The sequence below is a fragment of the Marmota flaviventris genome, chromosome 16 (assembly GCF_047511675.1).
Source record: "Marmota flaviventris isolate mMarFla1 chromosome 16, mMarFla1.hap1, whole genome shotgun sequence".
Classification (NCBI taxonomy): domain Eukaryota; kingdom Metazoa; phylum Chordata; class Mammalia; order Rodentia; family Sciuridae; genus Marmota; species Marmota flaviventris.
The window spans coordinates 24044528-24065299 of NC_092513.1; the positions used below are offsets into that span (position 1 = coordinate 24044528).

General features: G+C 42.0%; 1 long non-coding RNA gene across 1 annotated transcript; it reads right to left on the bottom strand.

Annotated features, from left to right (window-relative positions):
* Positions 1–323: 323 nt before the first annotated feature.
* On the bottom strand, positions 324–8961 carry LOC114103310 (uncharacterized). The gene is made up of 3 exons (XR_003584645.2): positions 8882–8961; positions 1994–2056; positions 324–1062 (listed from the first exon to the last, which is right to left on the bottom strand). It is a non-coding gene; the product is annotated as an uncharacterized lncRNA (long non-coding RNA).
* Positions 8962–20772: the final 11811 nt, after the last annotated feature.

The following is a 20772-nucleotide window of genomic DNA, read 5'->3' on the forward strand; positions in this document are numbered from 1 at the left end:
TAAACAGTTGAGTTTGGTGCTAGCAGGTTTGTGAGCTAATGGGTTTCAAATGGCAGTGAAAAAATAACAATCTCAGGGCCAATAGACAGAGGCCAACTTTAGCTCATTTATGATACTCTCTGAGCATGGTATCCAGCCGAGATGACACTGACTGGTCCCTAGACAGGTCCTTCACCTCTGCACTCATTTTCCAATGGCTATGTTTTTATTCAGTGTTACTTGAGGACACTCTGCCTGTTTGGGAAAAACCTAATGTATGAGAACCAGCCACCATAGATAGAAGGTGGCATGAGACCAAAGAAAGAAGGGTCCAAATCCAGGACTGCTCAAAGTGCAATTTATTAGGGACTCACAGACAGAAGTATGTCTTGGGCAGCAGCAAGTCCAGAGGACCCCTGTACCCTAAGACAGGAGAAAGAGGCTTATGTGCTAAGCTAGACAAAAGTGATCTTTACGCAAATAAAATGTAACCTGGCCTTTCTCAAAAGCTCACAACATGTCAAGCCTCAATTAAGAGACAGACTGGGTGTCAGTGGCGTGCATCAAATGCTGGGCTGATTATCTGAACAGCATTATTTATCCTATTAGGTCTGGAACATATGCCAGGGTCATCTGGGGGGGAAGATGAAGGCTTTCACCAAAATGGCTACTATCACATCAAGCTGGATCCCTACAGCGCCCTCCCTCTCACAGCCTCCCTGAGGAGTTCTGGCCTTTCCTTTACTAGGAGCTGAATTCAAGTGTCATGGACTGATAGTCTCCCCAGTCATCCTGATGCCCCTGGCTGCCCTGCTCACACCTCGCTCTTTGCCTTTTCTGCTAGGCCAGTTACTCTCAGCCCATGTCCACTGCTAGACAAGGAGCTATTTGGTGAAAAGAGCCAGCTGTGGACCAAGTTATCTTCCTGAAATTCACATGTTGAAGCCCTAACTCTCAATGTAGCTGTGTTGGAGTTGGGGCCTTTAGGGAGGTAAATGAGGCTTAACGAGGTTGGTAGGGCTGGCATCCTTGAAGAGGGAGTGACCTCCGAGCTTGCTTGCTGTCTGCATGCATGAAGAGGCCCTGTGAAGACAGCAGGAAGGCACAGGAGTCAAGAGGAGAGATCTTCCCAGAAACCAACCTTACTGTCACCTTGATCGTGGACTTCTGGCCTCCAGAACTGTGAGAAAATTAATGACTTTTAAGTCACCTAGTTCTGGTGTTTTGTTATGCCAGCCTGAGCTGACTAATGTAGAGGCCTATCTTGCTCTCCTTTAAATTTGTCACGGCACCTAGAACAGCACCCAGCACACAGGAACACCATGATGAACGCATACTGCATTGAAGTGTATTTCTCAAATGAATGAAAGATGAGTCATCCTAGTGGGACCCCGTAGCCAGCTCTACTCCATGTTCAGTGTAGAAGATAATCCCAGGACCAACAGGCCTCTCTGGGGACAACTGCCAAATCCAAAAAGCTCTAAAACCAGAAAGTTCAAAGCCAAACCTCATTTAGCAGCAAAGCTTGACCTGAATTGGAGTAAAGCTACTTAAAATTACCTCACTAGATTTTACAATAGAACTACTAATATTTTTTATTACTGGGCACTACCCCGGCTCTGACTGGGATCTATATTATAAGATCTATGGCTTAGGCATCATACTACCTTTCAAAAATCCAGAAAATTCAGAATTCTAAAATTCATCCAGCCTAAAGGGATTTGAATAAAGAATTGTGTACCTGTGCTATTGAGGAGGCTAATCCCAACCCCACACCTGTCAACTTGAGGAAGACCATAGGAAACACTAATTTTCCAGTTTGTAAATAAATTGCAGTTGCTATTTGAACAGAATGGGAAATAAATTAATCTTAAACTGGGGAGGTGGTGATAAAACATGTTTATTGATATGCATGCTACAGATGCCAGCATTATTTTTGAGCAGTTTATTTCATCAGCCTACAAAATGTGCTGAGTACAATTTTCTAAGATGTAATGAAAAAGTACAATATTACCTTGGGAAACAACCACGGTGCAGTTTGAAGTCCAATTGGCTTTTTATAAATCGCTCTTAACAGCTGGAGAAATCAATAACAAATGCAATTATAAGAAGAATTCCAACAATTATTCATTATGGTTAGCAGTCTTACTACCACAAATGATATGAATAAAATTAATTTGCTAAATTTACAAAGCATAGTATTTTTTCAGCAGAGCATTTCTAAAGTTTTTAGTAAGTAGTGCTATCTTGGTTGTGCTGAGTTTTCTGCTAGACTCCATGGAGCATAGAAAATGAAAATGACACAATTTCAAACCTTGAGGAATTTACAGACTCACTGTAGATTCAGACCTAAAGACAAGAAATAATTGAGAGCAATATAAAGCAATATATAACCAAATATTATGATTAATAGAGTTGAATGCATGGAACAGACTTACTACTGGGCTAAAAGGCTCCTGAATTTATGGTAGCCTGGGTTTAAGGGAGGTGAAGGTTGGAAAGTGTGTCCTGAAGCTGCATTTGAATAGCAGAGCATCGTTTTGTTTAGATTTTATGTTCATTTAGAGTGATTGGAGGAGGACCTTGTGATGACTTGGAGGACAGTGGTACTATCCAAATGACACTTTGGAGCCCACTGCTGTTGCTTGAGCGATTTAGAAAAGGGAGGGGTTTATGATGACTGGGGTCCTCGAGGAAGGCTCTAGAAAAAGGTACAACTTGAGCTAGATTTATAGGTTGTGGGGACTGTCGGTGACCTAGAGAAGAAAGAGAACATCTGGAGTTGTCTGTTGCAGGCAGGTCATAGTAAGAAGTGGACTTGGCTCAGTTGGAAAATCTGTTTTGGGAGCAAGAGATTAGAACACCCAAGGCCAGAAAGACCCATTTTACAAATGACAAAAATGAAAATCTCCTAAGCCCTGTCAGGTGAAAAGAAAAGTAACTTATAAAATTTCAGTAGCTGCATGCCCCATCTGAGACACAATTCATGACCAGATTTCCTTTATCTTCCTTCTCACTGGGGACAGACTTGCTTGTTGTGTACACTACCAGAGGTAACCACATGGACTACAGACTCCAGGAAAAAGATGGTGCACAGGCAACAGGGGGCCACAGAGCCTTAGCAGCGAAGAGGGTTGGAACCTGAGTGTCCCGGTGACTGCCACAGTCAATCCGAGGCCAATTGAAAGATCAAAGACCTGAGGACCTCAGGGAGAAACCAACCTTGACTGTAAGGAAAATCAATTAGATGATACAGCACAGGGTTAACACTGAACAAATGCTAAATATCTAACAACTTCAGAAATATTAAAGACCATAAGACATGTCCTATCCTTCCAGGGAAATGTGTAACTTCCCAGAAGTGCTCAGTTTCTATTCCTAGTTAAGTTAGTTCTAAAATAAATAAATAAATAGATAGATATAGACAAATAAATAAATAAATAAATGGCTTTTTTGCTTGAACATCCAACATCTTTCTAGTGCCATTATTATTACTTAGTGAAAGTTCACATGTGCTTGGTGTTTACGAGCATTTTTATTCTTACTTGGTCTTTCCCATAGAAGTGGGTACTTTAAAGGGATGAATTTATTGTTTTAATTGAGGTATGGCAGATACAGAGCAAAATGTATAACAGATACGGCTCAGTGGAGTTTGTTTGCTCCAGATCAGGATATGGAACCTTCCCTTATCCCAGAAGTTTCTCCATTGCCCTTCCAGTCACTGCCCCCCTCAGTAATAACCACTATTCACTAGTTTCTAATGCCATCCACTAGTTTGCCAGCTCTTGAGCTTCTTATAAATAGAATCATACAGAGCACAGTCTTCTGTGTCCGATTTCATGGTGTCTGTATGATTCATCTTTATTGCTGCATATGCCGGTAGTTCTTTGTTAGTGCTGGATAGTATTTCATGGCATGAATGTACTGCAATTTATCCATTCTCTTGTAGGCAGGAATTTTTAGACAAAATTTACAAAGGAAGAAATCCAGGGCCAGAGTGATTAAGTCCCTGGCCTCATGTCAGGCAGCAAGGAAGGTCAGGATTTGAACATAGGTCATTTGGCTCCAAATTCAGTGGGGTTTTCTATGATACACTTTGAGGCAATGTTTTTGGAAACTTTAATTTTTAGGCTGTAGAGTTTTGAACTACATGATTTATCTTAAATCACTTGCAAAGAATAAAGAGTTTAATAAAAAAAAAAAGCAAAAGAGAAAATTAAAAAGCCCATTTTATTAGGAATCCTCATGTTAAAATGTAGCTATTAAAAACGAATACCGTGTCCATGGAAGGCTTTCAATAAATGCTTAATGATTCTAATCCACATGGAAGAGGAGGAGGTAGAGAAAGGAAGGAAGGAAAGTCCTGGGGTAATGGATTCAGTTCTTTAACTTTACCTATATAGCTACAGTCCAAGCAAGGTGGGGAGAAGTATCACTGGTTCCTTGCAATGTCTGTCTGTGGCTGACTGGTTGGAAAATGTGCGCGCCTGTGTGAACTAGCACACCGCTGATGGCGCCCTGATGTGGATGCAGACATACACCTCTCCTTGGAAGAGGAGACCTTCTGCTTCCTACTTCAGGACCCTTGTTTCCAGGGCATCTCTCTCTCTGGAAGCAACTGTGGTCACTGGCCTCTTTTCTCAAAGGGCCAAAGTACAGTCTTGCTGCTGCCCGTGGAAACAGCCAGGGTCTGACGCCTGACAAAGAGGTGTGAGAGGCCTGAGGCAGCTCAGTGTGATTTGCAGAAAACAAAACCAGGGAGGTAAAATAGAGCCAGATGAGGATTTAGGGCAATTACACGAGACAACAAATCATTTCATGGTAAAAGCTGCAAATCAAATTTCAAGTCTGGGGCCAAGAACTGGAGAAATTTATGTGCAGTAAAAAGGCAAGGAGGAAGTTTGTCAGCTTGGACGGGACTTCCCAACAGTGTGTGCTAAATACAGGCATCTGTGCTGTTGGCGAGATGGGAGGCTTCTCCTTTACTTTGCAGAGAAATGTCCTCTTCTGCAAGAGGGGTCCTCAAAGCCACCCATGTTATAATGTTGGGAGGATCGCCTTCAGAATCCTTCATGACCCAACCTTCATGACATTGATCTCTCTTCCCAGTGTGGTACCCTAAAGCCATTCTCAGCTGCCAGTGGGCAGTGCCCTCTCTCCCAACCCCCTCCCCTAGACAGATATCTCTCATGCCCTCTTTTTTTCCCCCCTAAAGCCAGTTTTCCCTCTCTTTTCTGACCCCAAACTAGCCTGTCTTGGTCATGTGTACAATAACACCTCCCAACCAGAAAATGTTCTGTCAAATTAATCTCTGGTGGTTTGGCCAATACCTCCATGGACCAATGTCCTAGGGCTTTATCCTACCAGGTGATTCCTATTGATGGACATATAGGGGGTATCCACGTTTTTGTTATTTCAAATTATGCTGCTGGAAATGAGCTCACCATTTGTCTATATATACTTATGAGCATACCAGGAAAGTAAGCTCCTAAAGTAGAATTTCTGAGTAAAAGAGAAAATGCATTTCAATTTCTGACAGTTATTGCCAAGCTCCCAGCAATATTCTAGTCCATATTGCTAATTAACTTCAGAAGAATAGGAGCCGATTGACGGCTAAGGGATTGGTTATGGGAAGACAAAACTTGACCCCGTTGTGTTTCTTTAAAAATTTTTATGTAGGTTTCAAGTTATACTTTAAATGTCAGAATATTTGTTTGATACATCTGAAGGGATTAAAAGACCCAAAATGTCTGCAGATGTGTCAGTAGTGATTATAGCTTGACTGTTGCTATGGAATCTTAATGTCTCAAGGTATCTGTTGGAGTTTGTGAGATAGTTGGTACACACCTGTAATCCTAGCTACTAGGAGGATGAGGGAGGGGGAGCACAAGTTCAAGGCCAGTCTGAACAACTTTGAGAGACCCTGTCTCAAAATAAGAAAAGATTAAAAATATAAAAGATAATAAAAGGGGGCTGGGGTTGTGGCTTAGTGGTGGAGCACTCGTCTAGCATGCATGAGGCACTGGGTTCGATCCTCAGCACCACATAAAAATAAAGGTATTGTGTCCACCTACAACTAAAAAATTATATTTAAAAAAGAAAAGAAAAGGGCTAGGGGTGTACCTCAGTGGTAGAGTGCCCCTAGGTTCAATCCCCAGTACTGAAAAAAAAAGTAAGTTCCTAGTCTAGCACACTCTTTTATTTGATCTCCAGGATATATGGAGAGTGCTTGATTGCCCCATCAACATTCCCAGCTTGGAATGTTCTAGAAAACACATCATACCATTTCTTACCTCCCAGTCAAAGCAAGCAGCATCCTGTTCATAAAAATTTGTATCTAGGGCTGGGGATGTAGCTCAGTGGTAGAGCACTTGCCTAGCATGCACAAGGCCCTACGTTCCATTTCCAGTACTGTGGGAAAATAACCCCAAAAGTGTGTGTCTTCAAATATAAAACAAATAAGTTTTATATTTAAGTCAAGTTTTTGTGGTGCAATAGGGACAGTTCACAGTGCTGTCTTATTGGGTCACTGGACAGTGATAAAGAACCCCTGACCCATAGCTAAGCAGGTCCCCTAGGGGAGAGCAGGAAGTGGGAAGTTTCCAACAGTGGTTCTCAGGCCTCCTGAAAGGTGCTCAAATCACAGCATCAGGAATCTGAAGGAAGAAATAAGGAAGTTCAGGCATCACAGAGAAGCTACTGAAACTCCTGGGATGAAGTCACCAATCCTGGGCTTAGAGATGGGATCACAGGCCAAAGTCAGAGTGAGATGAGAAGGCCAAGCCTGGTTCCAGGAAGCTAGACAGGCCCTAGGGAATTGGGTAGAGATGAAGGCACTGGGGGAAGAGAAGGTTTGGTTACTGTTACCAGACTGGCCCAGACCTGGCTGTAAGGAATAACAATGACTGGGATTAGGGAGAAGCTCAAGGGAAGATGAGCAGCCAGGCTGAGATGAACCACGTGTTGACTTTGGTCTTAAAACTCATGACTGCTCCTGGGGCTGGGTTTGCCTGTGGGTGTTTCCTGAGGTTTGGGGAATAGGGAGCCAGGAGCTGGACAATGACTTCTCTGACCACTTGTGGAGTCAATGTTAAGACCAGCTTGAACCGGGCATGGTGGTGCATGTCTGTAATCCTGTGCTCAAGGCCAAGGCAAGGATATTGCAAATTTGTGGCCCACCCTGGGCAACCTGAAGAGACTCCGTCTCAAAATTTAAAAAACAGAAAAAAGGTTGAGGCTGTAGCTCAGTGGAAGAGTGCCCCTGGGTTCAATCGCCATTACCAAAGCCAAAGCAAAGCAATACAAAACAAACCCCAAACAAGACCAATTTAAGCAGGAATGGCCAACACTTAAATCCAAAGACAACTTATGTGTGTGAGAATTTTACAGCCTAATTTATGGAGTAGCACATGTTGAAATAGAAGTAAACCATAAACTTTTAGCTAGAATACAAAAATGAAATCCCAAATGATATGCCTCCCCACACTCCAAGGCTGCTAAGGCTGGGGACGCGAACATTATTGGAGACAGCAGCAGGTGGCTACTTATAGGCGGTTCTGGAGGGAAGGAACAGACCTTCACTGTGACAGCTCTCGCACTGGAGTGGGGGCAGGGGGAGGGAACTGCCTGTCGCTTTTTGTCTCCAGGCTGAGCAAATGCCTGGCTCTATAAAAGTCTACTGAGTAACTAAGTGAAGGAAGAAAGACTTGGTCTTATAGAGGATATGTGTTAGCTTTTTTTTTGTTGTTGTTGTTGCTGTGACAAAATACTTAAGAAGAACGAGTAAAAGGAGGAAAGCTTTCTTTTGGCCCAGTGTCAAGGTCTTGGTCCATGGTTGGCTGGCTCCATTGCTATGAACCTGTGATGAAGCAGAGCATCATGGTGGAGAGGACATAGTAGAGAAGAAATGCTCACCTCAGGACAACCAGAAGGCAGAGAGTGGGTCAGAAAGGAAGGATCTGGGGACAAGATACAGTCCCCAAGGGCATAACCCCGTGACCTATTCCCACCTCCTATGTTGCCATCACTTCCCCCCAAATGCTATGACATTATGAATCTGTCAATGGATTAGTCCACTGATGAGGTTAGAATCCTCATGATTCAACTGTTACCCAAAAGCCACACCTCTGCACATTGCTGCCCTTCGGACTAAGCCTTCAACACTTGAGCCTTTGGGAGCCATTCCAGATCCAAACCATAACAGGATAGCAGCTCCAGCCCCATGTTTTGGTCTTAGTTCAACAGAACTGCCACTGGACAAGAGCACACTCAGCTGTTACCATTGTGGGTTGAACTGTCTCCCCCAAAAGAAGAGTTGAAGTCCTAACCCCCAGTACCTCAGAATATGACCTAATTTGGAAATAGGATCATTGCAGATCTAAATAGTTAGATGAGGCCATAACGATTAGGGAGATCCCTGGATCCAATATGAGAGATCCAATAAAAGAGAAGAGACACAAGACATATGGTGACAGGCAGACACTGAAGTGCTGCATCTTCAAGCCAAGGACCCCTAGGCATTGCTGGCAGAATACCAGAAGCTGCCAGAGGCAAGAAAGGATGCCTTCTGCATGTTCCCAAGGGAGCAGAGCCCTGACACTAATGCCTTAATGTTGGGGCTTCTGGCCTCTGGAACTGCAAGAACAAATTTCTGTGGTTTTAAGCAACCTGGTTTGAGGTTTTTATTATGGCAGCCCTTGAAGACCAATATGTCACCCACATTACCCCTCATCCTGGGAAGAACTAGACTTGAGTGGAGAAGTCCCTAAAATTTTGAGAATAAAACAGCTTAAATTTTTGAAAAGGAAGGGAAAATAACAACCAAATATATAATATGCTAGACGGTGATAACAGCATAAGGAAAATGATTTTAAATGAGATAGGTAGTGAAGGCCTTACTCACTCTGGGATGTCTGAGGAGTGAAGGACATCTCACCATTGAGACAGTAAGGAGACCATGGGGCCAGAGCAGAGGAAGAGGCAGAGGAGGAGCCAGGACCATTTTGGTTTGAAATGGAGAGGCCCTCAGAGCATTTGTAAATGCTAGGGAACAGGATGAAGACATGCTGGTTGTATTAGTCTGTTTTGTGTCACTATAACAGAATACCTATTGCTAGGTATTTTATGAAGAAAAGAGGTTTATTTAACTCACAAGTGGGGAGGCTCAAAGTCCACAATTGGGCAGCTCCATCTCCATGGGCTCTGGTGAGGGCCTCCTTGGTTGTGTTACAACATGGCAGAGAAACAGAAAGAGAACTGGCCAATGTGCAGAAGAGACCAAGCACACAGAGTGGCCTTGTTTTATAATTCACTTCCAGAGCAAGCATCAGTCAAGGGTAGTGCCCTTATAAAACTAGGCCTTCTACTAGCTCCCACCACTAAGACCACCTCAATACCACCATACAGGGGACCAGGTTTCCAGCACATGAACCTTTGGAGGAGCACACTCAAACCATAACCAAACCATAGCAGTGGCCAACAAGATGTTTGGAGTTATGAAGCATTCTGGGGCTAAGGGCAGGAGACTATAGGACAAGGGCAAGGATCACATCTGATGAACACTCAGTCTGGAGAGAATGACAACTTATAACCAGGCAAGTACAAGAAGGAGATGCTGTAATGAGAATCTCAGGCATTGAAATGAAAACAGCATTGTGTGATACCTTGTCTGATAACTTCTTAATGCGTTTTCCTTTTATGGGTGTTCATATGTTAATAATGGACACCTGAAAATACAAATCACCACTGAAAATGAAGGCATTGTTTTCCCAGGACAGATGGAGTCACTCCTCATAAGCTCCAAGCAGTGATAAATGGTGTTTCTGCAAAGCTGGGGCACTTAAATGCTAATTTGAATTGTGCAAAATTTGAATGTACAGTGTAGTTGCTACACTTTGACACAAGTGCAACCTGACAACATTCTGTAAATAGCTCTTGTTAAATGGCAGAATCAAAAAAAGGAGGAGGCTTTATTCTTTTCTTTTTTCTGGACTCGTTTCTTTCAGCCTGCAGACCCTCAGCCAAAGAGGGCAGACTGGTAATAAACCACAGGGGCAGAAACCTGTCCTCTGGGATTGATCTTCATGTACACGATCATGTAGGAGTTTCTTACTCCAGGCAGTGGGTCCATGCAACTAACATTTTTGGAGCATCGACCTTGAGAAAGACACTTTTCCATGGTCTGGGAGTTCAACAGTGAACAGAAACCATCTCTGCTTTCACAGAGCTTATGTTTTAATTGGTAGAAGGGGTAGACAGGAAGTAAGATGAAATAAGCAAAATCATTTCAGAACGTGAAGGGATATAATGAAAGAGGAATGGAGAAGATGCAGTAACAAAGTGATTGGAGCAGGTCTTTCCAAATAGGTGCTATTTGATTAGGCTAGAAGCATGAGAACCAATAGCTTTGGTGGCCATGAGGTCAGGATTAGGATAAGGTTAGTGGGGCACTAGCCCCAGTGCAAAATTTAAGGGGCACCAGAAAACCACATCAAGATTAATCATAATGGATGGAATTAGAGAAGATAATGCTAAGTGAAGTTAGGCAATCTCAAATAACCAAATGTCAAATGTTTTCTTGGATGTAAGGACGCTGATTCATAGTGGAGTAGGGAGAGGGAGCATGGGAGGAATAGATGAACTCTAGATAGGGCAGAGGGGTGGGAGGGGAAGGGAGGGAGCATGGGGTTAGAAATGATGGTGGAACGTGATGATCGTTTTTATCCGAAGTACATGTATGAAGACACGAATTGGTGTGAATATACTTTGTATACAACCAGAGATATGAAAACTTGTGCTCTATATATGTAATAAGAACTGTAATACATTCCATTATCATATATAAATAAAAAATAAAAAAGATTAATAATATTTTAATAAATCAAAATTAATGCAAAAAATCCATGAGGAATGAAATATAATAATCCCCACCTTATCTGCATTTTTACTCTCTGAGGATTCAGTCACCTATAGTCAACTATGGTACAAAAACACTAAGTAGATAATTTCAGAAATAAATAAATGTGATGTGTGACTTGAGGCTTTAGATTGCACATTGTTCTGATTAGCATAGCGAAATCTCATGCAGTCCTGTTCTGTCCCACTTAGGATATAAAGCATCCCTTTGTCCAGTGTATCCATGCTGTATACGCTACCCACGTTAGACCCTGAGGCTGAAGGAAAACTATGTCCCCACAATATCTCTGAATGTATTTGTTTAGTGGTGAACTTTTTTTCCAGAAGTAGGTTTTGAAAAATAAAAAAATAAATAAAAAATTCCCCCAGCAGGACTGGGGAACCCAGGACCTTATACCTTCTAGGTGAGTACTCTGCTACCAAGCTCCATCCCCTGTTGGATTTTGAAAATGTTATTGATGAGCTTGCTTCATTAAAGCCAGTAAAATTATGTGTTTTTAGTTTTTGGAGTTATAGAGGAAGGGTTAACTCAGCTGGCTTGAGGTGTTCAAACCCTGCACATTTCAAAGAAAGGATTGGCCTTGGAGGCTTCTGGGAGATGACCTATGAACCCCTGAACCCTGACTGATGAGATTGTCTTTGAATTCCTAGGGCCTCAGGCTACTCCAGATAGTTTATGCCAACATGGTGATTTTTGGTGTCTGTTTTTTTGTTCACCTGGGCCCCTGGGCCACACTCTATCATTTTCATTTCTGGGTGTGCGAGAAGTGGGGACCATCAACTGAAAAACCTAGAGGCATGGGTGAGCTTCCCTGCTTGCTAATACTTCATATATGTTGTCACACATCATTGCTGGGGGAAATGAGTACCCTCCCTGAGACCCCATCGGTGAAGGACAATGGAATCTTCTTGCCCGGACTCTGCCGTGAGCTCCGTTTTCCTTTGCTGACTGTGATTCATATCCTTTCAATGTAATAAACAAGAACTATGATTATAACAGCTTTTCTAATTTCTTTGGGTCTTTCTAGCAAATCCTCAAACCTGAAGGTAGTCTTGGGGACTCCTCCTACAAATACAAATAAAATATTTACACTTAAAATAATGTGAGTTTTAATAATCCACTTTAAAACTTTTCAACGAGTTTAAAGTTCTGGAAAAATTTAACCCTTTAAAAAGACACATAAAATGTGTATAGGGGCACACATTTTTGTGTGTATATAAGTATATTTATATTTATAATATATACATCAATCTGGTGTATATCAGTCTGATATATATCAATCAATGATATATATTTATGTATACACACACACATATCATTGTGTGAAATGTGATGTGTGACTTGAGGTGTTAGTAATTAAAATTAAATGGAAGCTGGGCATGGTGGCGCCAGCCTATAATCCCAGTGGCTTGGGAGGCTGAGGCAGGAAGATTTCAAGTTCAAAGTCAGCATCAGCAATTTAGTGAGACCCAGTCTCAAAATAAAAGTTAAAAAGTGCTGGGAATATAGCTTAGTAGTTAGGTGCCCTTAGATTCAATTCCCTGTAATTAATTAAAAATTAAATGAATAAAAGAAGTTGTGATCATCCTGCTCATGACCACCAAATGAATCATGAATAACCAGTGAATTTAAACTGATGAAATAGATGTAGCTTTTGAATCTATTATTATTAAATGAATTATGACATATGGAAAGACACAAAGATGTCCTGTTTATATTATGACAAAGCTCACTCACAACACCTTCCTTGAACATATTGAACTTATTCTCACCTCAAATAAAAGTTGTTGAACTTGGTGGCCACTTCCTTGAAATGTTTTTCCTCTGATATTGCCAGGATGAGCCATTTACCTCAGGCCCAAAATTTAAGGGGCCACCAAAAAAAAAAAATCAGTAGTTAAGACAATATTTTAATGCAATAGTAAAAAAGGTCAATGATAAATGAAATAATCAAAATTTTAAATAAAGACAGTATTCAAAAGTGCTATGCTGAGCTATATAGGAGCCCGAGGAAAAAGTAAAAATATCTGACCCTAAATACAGTGGCCACAGGGTTTAAAGAGGCAGAATTGAAAGCAAAGGCAGAGGGTGGGTACAGATGCTAGAGTCACTGCAGGTAGTCCGATGAGGTAGGATCCCAGCTGTAGAAATTTAAGGTGTGGAGTTGCTCAGGGTGTAGAGCTGTTCATGTGGAGGGTTCAGACGGCAGGTAGTTTTGAAGTGGGCCACATCAAGCAGGGAGATGGAGCTAAGCTGAAGCCCCAGCAACACCATCATGATAAGGGGTCTGGTAAGACAATGGGGAAAGGAGATGGGGGAGAGGAGAGAGGGAGAGGAGAGAGAAAGGGGGGTAAGGGGGAAGGAAATAGACCAAATTATGCCATGTGGAGGTATGAATTTAACACAATGAAGCCTACTGTTATGTATAATTATAATTTACACACACACACACACACACACAAATTATGGGCAGGTGTGCATCCTGTGCCATGTCTTAGGTGCCCCTCCTTTTGTGTTTCAGGAGAAGGGGTTCCATTATTCATTGGTCTAGTGTGTTTGATCAGCTCTGGGGCCTAGTTTCTCTGATATGGGTTTAATATACCCATGCATCCAAAAGCCTCTGATTCAATTCAGTAAGTTCACAGGTGGTAATTTTTTATTAGCATGATTATTTTTCAGTTTATGAATGCATTATGATTGCATTGTGCAGCTGGTTTAATGGTTCCATTTTGATTTATTATTTGGTCATATGGGATGAAGGGTAAACTTTATGGTTAAGGTGCGTAGGGAAGGATTGTGAGTGAAAGTCTGTGCTCCTCAAACAGGCTTCTTGAGCCCCTATCACCTGTCTAGCTCTTTCCAGAAATTCTCAGGCCAAGAGCTGTAGCACCACCAACCAGCCATAGGGGTTTTGGAAAATCCCACCTTTTCTCTGAGCTTCAGTTTTCTCATCTGTAAAATGAAAAAGTTGGTCCTTCCAGTTAAGACTTTCAAAGATCAAGGAATTATGAAAGATTGAAAATGAGAGATGCCAGGCTTGGTGGCATAAGCCTGTGATCCCAGCAACTTGGGAGGCTGAGGCAGGAGAACTTCAAGTTCAAGGCCAGTCTGGGCAACTTAGAAAGATCAAGTCTCAATCAACCCATCGATTTTAAAAAAATAAAAAGTAAAAAAACAAGAGAGAAAAAGCAAAAATAAAACTTGCTGTTGAGAAAAGTGTCCAGAAGAGGGCGCAAGATACTGGGGATAAAATACAATGTAGCATTTATGGTCCTCTGGAAAGGAGTCCTGCAGTCTCTTCTTATTTGACAGCAAGTGACAAGGAGAGGGATAGTTTGCTGGAGGACTTCCATGGGAATGGTAGACTGTGGGCATACGGACTGTATCATTTACATTTCCCTCTGATCCAATTCATGTCATTTTTTCCCTCCCTTCCCTTTTTCTACTTTTGGAGGACAGTACAGTTATTTATACTATTGCTCTTAAACTCTGTGAATAGCCTCTATAAATGGAGATTCCGAAGATTCTGGGAAACTGTAAAATATACCCTTTTCCCGTTTTCTTACCCCAAGAAAAGAATCCAAACTGACCCTTTTGCAGCGCAGCGAGGATGCCTGGCAGGAGGAAAGCTGCTCATTCCATTTGGGATTAGAGGCAAGCTTTATGTGACCCTACCCCCACCCCAAGGGAGCATGTGGCTTCTAGTCTCCCTGAGCTGTGAGGGACTGATATCAGACCTGCAGAGGGAGCAAGCTTGGAGGTAGGAGTTTTCTTCCCTTGAGGCTATCAATCCAGTATTTGTGACAATAGCTTTAAACTTTTCTTTGGTGTCTTAAGCCACCAGGCCACAACCACTGATGCCCAGCAGTAGTACCGTCTGCCTTTCCACCCAGCAGCAGGATCTATAGCATCCTTGATGGTGCCAATTCAGCCTCTGCTTGAATTCCTTCTGGGACAGCAAGCTTACTTCTCCATGAGAGTCGTTTCTCTCAAGAAACTGTTCTTATTCGCATGTTGTACTCCTTCTTCCACTATCTGTCACCCTGCGACTTTCTTCCCATGGTCTGGGTCTGGTCTATTAAGGAGAACCAGCTTGATCACTTTTATATTGCAGATTTTTCCAGTATTTAGAAACAGTTATGATGCCCCATCCCCCTTGTTGGGGACCCCCAGCTCTCACCACTCCTCAGTCTACTGTCTTTCCCACATCAGACAACCCCAATGACCTCCCACCATGTTCACAAGTCTGGCTTCATGTTCCCTAATACCCACCTCAACCTGTGCAAGAATGCTCCTGCAGAAAGAAGTCCAGGTTGGGCATTGGGTCAGACAAATAGTAACAGAGGTCAGAGGGTAAACCCTTTCAAGCTGAGTGTGGACCCAGAACAGGCAAAGGAGAAGTCCACGTGGCTCCAAGACAGCCTCAGAGACAAGTGCAGAATAAACATTTTGGCAAACTCAAAATGTTCCACAGTGTCAAGGTTGTGAACATCATGTTAAATCCTGAATTCCTAATAAGATCCTGATCTGGGGCTGTGGAGGTGACCGACCTCTACCTAGTGACCTTCACACTGTCTTGCTTTCATACTTCCAAAAGGAATTTTGAAAAACTACATATTCACACATTTTTAAGTTAATACCTAGATTTTCAAAAAATAACTTTCAGTAGTTAGAAAAGACGTAATTTCTGGCATTAGGCACTTAAAATATTACTGTTTTAAATAGACTCAGGGGACTCCAACTGTCATAGCAATTGCATACCCTCCAATGCTTATTAAAAACACACAATCAAGTCCTTTAAATTATTCATTTTTTTCTCCTTGAGATTAAAATTCTATTCCACTTGCCCCCTGAATTTTAGCCTATACTTTTGTGCTACAAACTCATTTAGTAGCCACCTATAAAGCTTATCTATAACAAAAATATGTATCTAAATATATTTTTAAAATTTCCAGTTGTCTATTAAATTATTCTGAATTAAATTAGCATCACAAATGTTATTATTGCACAACTTCGAAAATTTATTCCTATTTTGGACATGGACATAAGTGCTGAGAAATCATGTTTGCATAAATAAATAGATGGGAAGGGAAATTTTGTTAGAACAGTGTCCTTTAATTCTTTGAATTCTTTCTGAGTTGCCAAAAATCACATAGTGATCCATCAAAAGATTATTTTTAATACCCAGTCAGCTGACCACTGGATTAGGTCCTCCTTCAATTTTGCTGATAGCACAGAACTGGAAACCACCTGACTTGCAAAAGAATGCATGGCCCCTTCCTTAGAATCACTAGCTTTCTCAGCATCACATTGCTCACTGTTCTTTTGTTTGGTGTCCTGGAAGCTTTGACTCCCCAAGTCAAGCACTGCTCCCCCCACCCCCCCACCCCCAGTTCGGAGGCATCCAGAGCCTCCCCTTCTGCAAACTGAAGGAAGGAAAAGTGGGAACAAAAATCTGAAAATGACCCTTCCTAACTGCAGGCCTGGATGTTGTTGTCTGCAAATCAGTGTTTAGGAAGAATGCTGCATGCAGAGATTCAGGATCTGGAAATTGATTCCCTTCCCGGAGGACCACAAGCGTCCGTTTGAAGATGGCTGATTTAACAAGTAGGAGCATTTGGAAACCAAACTGCCATGATGTGGAGGAGAGAGATTGCTCAAATGAAGTTCTTATCAGTGAGCCGATCATCACAGAACACCTTTTGTATGTGATAGTATTAGGAGGGTATTGCGGCATAATGAGGTCCCCTCCATCTTAGTGGTTTAAAACAGCACATATTTAATATCGTACAGTTTCTGTGGGTCAATGAACATACTATCTCATAGTTTTTAAAATTTAGACAAAGCTTGCCGGATCCTCTGCTTCAGGGTGTATCACATGGCTGCAATCCAAGTGTCAGCTGGGGCTGTGGTCTTTTCCAAACTGTCAGTTAGGGTCAAATCTGCTTCCAAGCTCACTCACATAGTTGTTGGGAAAAATCAGCTCCTTAGGGACTGCTGCACTGAGGTCACCTGTACTTCCTTGTCATGTGGTCCCCTGAGCATGGAGTCTTCATCAGAGCAAGCATATGAAAGGAGTCAGAGGTACAGCAAGACAAAAGTCAGTCTTTTATAGTCTAATCATGAAAATGACAGTTCATAACTTTGCTGTATTTTATTGTTGGAGGCCAATCACCAGGTCCAGTCCATATAAACAAAGAGAAGAGATCACATCAGGGTAGAAACTAGGAGGTAAGGAGTATTTGGAGCCAATTTAGAAGCAGCTTACCAGAGTGATTTTAATGACCACCTGTATGGGAAACAATTTCAACTATTATTTTTGTTTCTTATGATATAATTTCAACCGTATTTCCATTTCTTGGTTATAAACCATAAGACTCAATGCAACACTCAAAATCTGTAGGAGAGATGGCCTAGGGTGACAGTGACATTAGAAGTTCCTTGACAGTTCCATCTACCTCACAGGATAGTGAGGTCTCCAGTCCCAGTGGTGTCCAATAAGAGGCTAGGTTGTCATACATTTGAGAGGCTGAGTGGTTTTTTATTTGTTTTCTTTGCAGTGCCGAGACTCAAAGTCAGGGTCTCTGACATAAGAGGCAAGTGTTCTACCACTGAGCTACATTACATCCTCAGCCCAGGCTGAACATTCTTGCATTGAACTAAATGACTTACACTCAAAACTATAATTTTTAGTCTGTGATCCATGCCCAAGTCCATTTCTTTTCTGTCTTCCCATGCTGATGAAATTGTCCCCCTCCTCACTTTTTTGGGGTGTGTGTGGTTCTGGGGATTGAACTCAGGGCCTTGTGAGGCAAGCACTCTACCAACTGAGCTGTATCCCCAGCACTCCCTCCTCACTTTTAAAGAGTTTATATTTCAACTTCATGGCTCTTCATTCAGATCCAGGATTCATCCATTTACCCCTGGTTAAGGAAGGCTAGACCTCAAGAGAAATTTGGATTTATGGAGGAGACAGAATATGGAGTATGAGAGAAATGTCTAACAGATTATATTAGTGTTCAAAATATCTGCTGTCCTATTCTGAGTTGCTACTCTGGTCAGTACTCTATTCTGTACAGCATCATATATCCCTTCCCCAATGGGTTCATTAATAGCCTGGTGACTTGTATTGTCCATTGAGATCTAAATTGGATCCCCAAGCAGAAAATTTAAGACCTAATATTTGTTATATCCCTCTTTCCCCTGCCACAACACTGGTGACCTTCAAAATAGGTTCCCAGAGAAAAGGTGAGGTAGAGCAGAGCTATCTCCAACTCATGACAGAAGTGCAATATGAGCAAGAAATATAATTTTTGTGGAAGGAACTAATACTTTGGGTTAGTTTGTTACTGCAGCATAACCCAATCCTGATTGATAAAGGTACCAACTTAAAAGTGCCTGAGAATCTGATCTCATCTGCAGTACACAGAATTATTACAGGGGAGCCCAGGTGGTGTGGGGGTGACAAGTAGTCCCAGAATCTTTTTTGTAGAAAAACAAATGGGGAGAGAAAAGTACAGTCCAGTGCTCAGCAGCAAAGACCTAGAAACTGTGTCCCTCTCAACCCTCCTCCTGCTCTCTGTGCTTGCTTGTCCCTCAACTAGGACAGTGATAGTGGATCCTCGCTGTGCTTTGTGTAGTTTTCCACAAATGTGTGTGCTATTTAAAAAGAGGAGGAAAGGGAGAAGGTATGAATCTATTTGATGGGGAGAGAATATAAGAAAATTGTTTTAATCATCACATTATACTGATTTACAGTTTAGAAAACATGTTTATGCAAATACCAGACAATAAGAAGGGCTCTTCTTGGTTGAGTTCCTCCCCTTCCTCTTTCTTGGCTTATACTATTTTTTTCTGTTTGGCAACCTCATTCTTTCCCCTCTCTTTTCTACCAACTATTGAGCAGTACTTCCTGTAGACCTGGCTCAAGACTTTTCTCAATTCACCCACTATTTTTTAATATCTACTTTGTGCAAGGCATTGTTCTAAGTGTGATACAAACACAGGTCTGGTGGGTCTCTGCCTTCAAGACCCTCCAAGCCTAGTGGTGAGGAGGGGATAGGGACATTAATACATATCTAACACAGGGCACAGTAAAAGAACACTTTGAGAGGTGGAAATGAACACTTTGAAAGTTTAGGGTTCTTCCTCATTTACATATGATGGAACTTTCACTTGCCAGGCATTCTCAACAGATGTTTTCTCTTTGAGCTTGAGTAAGGCTTCTATACCCAGGTGTTCCTACCAACTGGGATGCTTATTAAACATGCAGCTCACTGACCACACACCTGAACAATTGAATTAGCACCCCCTAATGTTTCCTTAATCTCCATAGGCGCTATAAATTTCAAAAACCACTAGTATAAAAGTAGTGCCCAGACTCTAGAGACTCCCTGAACACTAGCTCTCTAACCTAGATTATTGCTCATCCCTCCTCTTTGAGCCTTACTTTGCTCATCTATGAAATAGGGTTCATGTTCCTAACCTCTTTATAAGGTTGCTCTGAGGCTCCAACAAGATCACAGGAATAAAGTGCTTGGCATGTTTCCTGGAACAAAGTAACTTTTAAAATGCCATTATTATTATTCAAAGGAGGGAAAGACCACATCTGATTATAGGATTAGAAATTCACAAAACTCTGGCCAAGGCTTGTATTCCCCTCAGGGAGGTGATTCAGTTCAATCAACATGAACCAAGCTTTTAATTTGTGCCAGGTGTGATGGAAGCTAGTTGGAATGGGGGCGTGGAGAACTGGACTTTGGGTTGGCCTGAGATCCAAGTGGGATTGCTAGCATTGCTTTATCTTGCAGGTAAAAAGGTGGGTCTAGAGTAAGGTTAGAATTCAATTTGAGAGTCAGCACCACACTGAGGATGAACTGGGGAGCATGGATGAGGAAGAAGATAAGTTCTGGGACATGGAGCAAAGTTTTATTCAAAAACTAGGATGTGGAAGCAGGACTGGAAAAGGACATTGAGAAGGGGTGATGAGAGAGGCTGGGAAAACAACAGAGAAAGGAGGAAAATGATAGATGCCATGATGGGGCTGGGGGAGTCAACTGCCACCTCAGGCCTCACAGGGAGAAGGCAGTTCCAATAGAATGGGGCTGAGTGGGACCCAGGTAGGATGAAAGCAGCAACTTTTAACCTTAACTCCCATTAAAATCACCTGAGAGTTCTTCAGACTTTTTTTTTTTTTTTTTTTTTTAACCCAGGGCAGCACCCCAGACAAGTTAAATCAGAATTTCTGGGAGTGGAAGCCACACATCTGTTTTGCAAAAGTGATTGTGATGAGAAGCAAATGTTGAGAACCCGTGAATTATGGAAGGACTGGGAGAGAGTGAGTGGAGGCAGCTGAGTAGGTGAAGCTGTTACTTCAAGAAGCTTACCAGGAAAATAGAAAAGACAGAAGGGATGGGACTACTGATGAAGTGATCTGCTGAGTAAGAAGTGGGGATTAAGGAAAGGAGGCTTTCTTATTAGAGGCAAGAATAGCCTGGAAAGTCAGCGAGAACTTGGAGTATTGGCCCCACTGCCAGAGTTTTGGATTCAGTAGGTCTGCAATTTAACCCAGGGCCTCCTGCAAGCTAGTCAAGTGCTCTCCCACTGTGCTGTACCCCTAGTCCTAATTTGTATTTCCACAAAGATCCTAGGTTATGCTGATGGCTGGTGTGGGTGTTGGGGCACACTTTAATAACTACTGAAACCCAGGGAAGCTAACTTATGCAGAAAGATCTTTGAAAGAAAAATGTTTGAATCATGTCCTTTCTGCTCTTGCCAGTGATGTGAATAGTTCCATTTCAGATCCAACGAGAGTTGCCTGAGTTTTGGTCACTATTTGTTGACCCTGGAAATATCATTCTTTAGAATTTTTTTTAGAG